The sequence below is a fragment of the Trichechus manatus genome, unplaced genomic scaffold (assembly GCF_000243295.1).
Source record: "Trichechus manatus latirostris isolate Lorelei unplaced genomic scaffold, TriManLat1.0 scaffold00005, whole genome shotgun sequence".
Taxonomy (NCBI): Eukaryota; Metazoa; Chordata; class Mammalia; order Sirenia; family Trichechidae; genus Trichechus; species Trichechus manatus.
The window spans coordinates 14,402,784-14,408,783 of record NW_004443941.1 but is presented as its reverse complement, the minus strand read 5'-3'; the positions used below and the strand labels follow the sequence as shown (position 1 = coordinate 14,408,783).

Below are 6,000 nucleotides of genomic sequence, written 5' to 3'. Positions count from 1 at the left end.
CAGCCAAGCTCTTAACCTCTGTGCCGCCAGGGCTCGAGAGTTCTTATTACACCTTATATCATATAGAAATGGTTTTTGATGTTTTAAATGTCTCTACCTGGTCATGTCATATTTCAAATATGGTTTAAGTAATAGTGAACTGATTAATTAAATTCAAATGCAGTGCTTATATGATCTAATTCTAGATGGTCCAATACAGTGGAAATATGTAATAAGAATTATATTGAAACTATCTATATTCTAGAAACACTATCTTAGGAATTATATAAAACATCAGTAGGGGCAAATGCAGCATCAGTTAAGCAACAGGAGTTAGCCTGAGAAGACATCAGTCAGAATTCATTTAAAGAAAGAAAACAAATCAGATCTGCTGTGCTTGGAAATGCTCAAGGCCTGGCTGCTGTAAATCTGAATCAACCTGCACATTACCTGGATCCCCACACCCTCATAGCTCACCCCTCATGTTCCTGTGGGCACCTAATGATGCTCTTTTGGGCCAGTGCCCGGGGCTGCATGTGAAATAGCAGGCACAAAGGAGCCATTTGGAGAAAACCTGCATTTCAAACTCTAATTCTACCAATTTTTGCCCGTTGTGACCACTTTCCACGCTCAGGTTGTTGAGCTTTCTGTTGATCTACACAGTTGCCAACCAACTTTCTTAGGCTCTTCCCTCATGGGAGCTAATCCACCTTTGATTGAAGGAAATGGTGCTTTCCAATAATTTCTCCAGGTCTTCAGGCATCTTGGCTCGTTCTTTTGCCCTTAAAGTACATCAGCTTTTTATCATAAAAACACTCAAAGCAGCACACACCAAAATTTCCAAGGGCATGTCAGACAGACTTGAGCCTTGTGTCCATAATTCAGACAGCACCATCGGAGCGCTGTATAGCTGCCACAGGATTAGCTGGAAAGACATTTTCATTGCCCTCATCAGCCTCTCTGCGGCCCCAAAGGGCACCTCAGCTCTTCTCTGGCCAGTAGCTTGTGGGCTACAACTGCCTTCCTGGAACCCTGCCAGTGTTCTAGCTCTAACCCAAACAAGTGCCTGGCAACCAGGACCGACCCATCAGTGGGCTCAGGGTGAGGAAGCCAGGTTTAATAAACCAGTGCTCTCTAACTTTACTGTGCTCACTGCACAAATAGAAAGGATTATAATTTGTACAGTACACTGGGAAAATGGGAAAGGTTGTGACCACCTGGCCCCGCACAAAACCTAGGGGATCCATACCCTAACCAAATCTGTAGCACTGAGAGCGAATACACCTGGCTTTCAGTCCTGGCTCTGCCTTTTTAGTAGCTTCATGACCTGGGGCTTCACAACTATAACTAGTATTTGAGGAAAGCAATGTAGATCATAAATTATCTTCCTAAGAGTATCCTGTTTATGCCTGACATCTTATGAGGTTGACAGTTCTGAGGTTGTTAAATCTCTTTTAATGGGTAAGCTTAAACTTGTTGTTGCTAGGTGCCAACGGATAGCGACCCTATGTTTAACAGAACAAAATTGCCCAGCTGACCGCAGGGGTGGTGTAAGGAATCAGCTGGGGGTCTTTTTCCAGACTGCATTTACCTCTTCATCCCACCCAGTCTTTTAAGAAATCTCTGCAGTTGCGAGCCATTGTTTCTCTTGAATGCCTGAGGGAAAGGACTGAGAACCCTTGCTCTGGATTGTTGTTAGGTGCCTTCGAGTTGGTTCTGACTTGTAGCGACCTTGCTTAGAACAAAAAGCTGCCAGGTCCTGCACCATCCTCACAGTTGTTGCTGTTTGAGCCCATTGTTGCAGCCACTGTGTCGGAGAGAGCCTTCCTCTTTTTCTCTGACCTTCTGCTTCACCGAGCATGATGTCCTTCTCCAGGGACTTGTCCCCCCTGCCTAAAGTACGTGAGATGAAGTCTCGCCACCCTTGCTTCTAAGGAGCATTCTGGCTGTACTTCTCCCGAGACAGATTTGCTTGTTCTTCTGGCCGTCCATGATGTATTCGGTATTCTTTGCCAGCACCATAATTCAAATGCATCAGTTCTTCTTCGGTCTAACTTATTCATTGTCCAGCTTTCGCATGCATGTGAGGCAATTGAAAATACCATGGCTTGGGGTCAAGTGCATCTTTGTCCTCAAAGTGACATCTTTGCCCTCAAAGTGACATCTTTGCTTTTGAACGCTTTAAAGAGGTCTTTTAAAGCAGAGTTGCCCAGCGCAGTGCGTCGTTTGATTTCTTGACTGCTGCTTCCATGGGTGTTGATTGTGGATCCAAGTAAAATGAAATCCTTGACAACGTCAATATTTTCTTCTTTTATCATGATGTTGCTTATTGGTCCAGTTGTGAGGATTTTGGATACTTCAATATAATACTCTGTCCAGGGCCAGATAGATAACACTAATGTGTAGACCAATAAGCAGTGGAAGGGCTTGTGAATCCAAGAGTGCTTATTCATCCAGTTATAAGCATTAAGATTCAAAGCCTTTAAAGACGCTGTGTTGGCCAAATAATTCTGCTGACACATCCTTTGGACCTCTGGTTTAGGAGCAGTTCCAAAATTATACCAGACCAATATTGCTTTTCTCTTCCCAGAATTGTTTTTGCTGAGTTGGACTTTTCATTTTGCCATCTAAATAGAGGGATGGTATGAAAAACGTTTTTCAAACTCATTGATGTATTTTCTGAAAGTTGCTAAAGATGTTCATGATGGCATTTATGAGTATGTGGGAGAAATTTCTCTCTGCTCGTGTGTAAATAACAGCTTCAGTGCTCTCCCTGAGCAAAAAAAAAAAAATTTTTTTGAAATATTATTTTGTCATATGCATAGTGTAACGTATGTGGAATTCAACTAGACGTGCTGGTAGGGTGACCAGTTGTTCTGGTTTGCCTGGGACGGAGGGGCTTCCTGGGATCGGGACTTTCAGTTCCAAAACTGGAATAGTCTTGGGCAAACTGGGATGAGTTGGTTGTCCCATGTGCTAGGCAGAAATGGGAAATAATTTAACTGGTGACTGCCGTTCCACTGTGAGATTTTGATTTTGGGTGTTTATTGGGAGACGTAAATCTGCCTTAGCTTGGATAGGCCTTGTTCTTGTTAGTTGCCGTTGAATTCCTGTGTATGCCTCTGAGACTGTGTGAGGCCTTGCTGAACGAGATTCTAGAGTAAACATAATTCTCATCCAACTGTCTGTCTAAATGCAAGCTTGGGAAACAACAGTTTAGTCAACTCTAGGCAAATGTGGCGTATTGAATTTTAGAGTTGAAAACTGGTGGCCTAAATATAAAGTGTTTTGATAAAGGTTTGAATTAATCGTATTTAAAAAATTGGGAGATTTCATGTAAAAATTTGGATTTTGAGTTTCTTTTGTAAAATCGCAAAGTTGGAAACTCTGGGCAAAACTGTTCCTGCAGTTCAGCAGTGGGTGGGCACTGAGTAGCGAGTCCAGATTCCTCCTTCATCCTATATGTGTTTTCCCCACCCCGCACAGTTTTCACCTTGCCACGTGGTCTCGTTTGTAGCCGTTCATTATTTGTCATCTGTCAGCTCTGTTATTCTTACCTTTGGTCTCCTTTGCCTCATTTGTTACCTCCCTGGCCCCCGTAGTTATTTCAGTTTGCCAGTCCTGGATTAGATCATAAGGAATGCTCTAGGGAATAGCTTGGAGAGGCAAGATTTGAGCCGTTTTTCGGGTGTCTTGAATACTTGATAGAGGCATTTCTATTTAATTCTCTGTGATAGTGGGATTCCTGTTTAGTACTCATAACTAATTAACTGATATTGGAAATATCAGCTGTGTCCCCAGTACTGTAGAAAACAAATCTTATGTTGTTCATTTATCTTTACTTGTACTTGTTTGTATTTGATATTTGTACTTGGCATGATGTATTGTTAAATTTAGGTTAAATCTTGCATAAGATCCAGAAATTGTCGGAATAGTCAACAAGTATATTTTATATTACCTTTAAGTGAATATACATTACCTATGTTATATCAAAATTGAGTTTTTATTCCATTTGATGGTATGGGTGATTTTATTTATTTTGTAAAGAAATTGGTATTTGCAAGTCAACTAATGTGAGACACTTTTTTAAACCTAAGATTGGGTTTCTCTACGTGGGCACTATTGACATTTTGGACGGGATAATTCTTTGTCGTGAGGGGCTGTCCTGTGCATGTTTAACAACATCCTGCCTCTACCCACTAACCTGTTGCTGTTGAGTCGATTCCAACTCCTAGTGACCCTATAGGACGGAGTAGAACTGCCCCATAGGGTTTTCAAAGATCGGCTGGTGGATTTGAACTTCCAACCTTTCGATTAGCAGCTGAGCTCTTAACCACTGCACCACCACTAGGTTCTGTTAATACCCGCTCACCCCCCAGTTGTGACAGCCAAAAATGTCTCCAGATATTGGCACATGTCGCCTGTTGTTGTTAGGTGCTGTCAAGTGGATTTCGACTCATGGCGACCCCACGTGACAGAGTAGAACTGACCCATAGGATTTTCTTGGCTGCAGTCTTTGTGGAAGCAGATTGCCAGGTCTTTCTCCTGTGGAGCGGCTGAGTGGGTTCAAACTGCCAACCTTTTGGTTAGTAGCCAAGTGCTTAACCATTGTGCCATCAAATAAACCAAAACCAAACCCACTGCAGTTGAGTCAATTCTGACTCATAGCGACCCTATGAGTGATTGTGCCACCAGGGCTCACTAAATGTCCCTTATGGGGGTAAATTGCCCCAGTTGAGAGCTAGTGATCTAAGACAAAGATCAGAAAGCTTGACAATGCGTTGTGTTGACTGGGTAGGGGAAGTAGGTGCACTCATGCTTTATGAAGGGTAGTGTTAATTGGCACAGCCAGTCAAGGGGGACAGTCTCCCAATATTTATCAAAATCATACATATCCTTCGATGAAATCCAGTTTTAGGGCTTTATCTTACGGATATACTCACACATTTGGAGAAAGAAGCATAAACATTCTGCAGCATTCATGCCTCATTGTTTTAATAGCAAAAGACTGAAAGTGATCCACGTGTCCATCGGTAAGAGACTACTTAAACTACAGAACATCCTTATAATCATTGGAAGTACTGCTGTAAACAGAAAGAAGCTGATTATGTACTGATGGAACAACTCTAAAATATATTAAAGTTAAAAAATAAATAAATAAAACCCAGGGTACAGAACAGCGTGTGTAGTATACAACCACTTATATTGAAAAGAAGAAAGAAATAGTGCTTTGTATTTGCTTGTGTTTGCATAGAGTATGTTTGGAAATATATTCTATAAGCATAGCACTGTGGTGGCAGACTGGATGCCTAGGGACAGTGGTGAAAGGGAGAGTTGTTTTTTTTTTTTTTATTACGCTTTAAGTGAAAGTTTACGGTTCAAGTTAGTTTCTCATACAAAAATTTATACAACCATTGTTATGTGACCCTTGTTGCTCTCCCTATAATGTGACAACACACTCCTCCTTTCCCCTCCAGATTTCCCGTATCCATTCAACCAGCTCCTGTCCCTCTCTGCCTTCTCATCTCGCCTCTGGACAGGAGCCGCCCATTTAGTCTCATGTATCTACTTGAGCTAAGAAGCACACTCTTCAAGAGTATCGTTTTTTTGGTCCCATAGTCCAGTCTAATCTTTGAAGAGTTGGCTTCGGGAATGGTTTCAGTTCTTGGCTAATGGAGAGTCCGGGGGCCATGTATTCTGGGGTCCCTCCAGTCTCAGTCAGACCATTAAGTCTGGTCTTTTTACTAGAATCTGAGTTCTGCACCCTGCTTGTCTCCTGCTCCGTCGGGCGCTCTCTGTTGTGTTCCCTGTCAGGGCGGTCATTGGCGGTAATTGGACGCCATCTGGTTCTTCTGGTCTCAGGCTGATGGAGTCTCTGGTTTATACGGCCTTTTCTGTCTCTTGGGCCAGTATTTTCCTTGTGTCTTTGGTATTCTTCATTCTTGAAAGGCAGAGCTTTTGTTGCACCTTTTTAAATATTTGTATATATTACCTAGAATATTTTGCAAAGACTAACCCTTG

At 42.2% G+C, this 6,000-nt stretch overlaps 1 protein-coding gene across 1 annotated transcript in view; it reads left to right on the top strand.

The window, feature by feature from the left end:
* Window positions 1–6,000, top strand: part of MSH2 (mutS homolog 2) — a 75,819-nt gene that overhangs the window by 6,847 nt on the left and 62,972 nt on the right. The gene's annotated exons all lie outside the window — the stretch shown is intronic.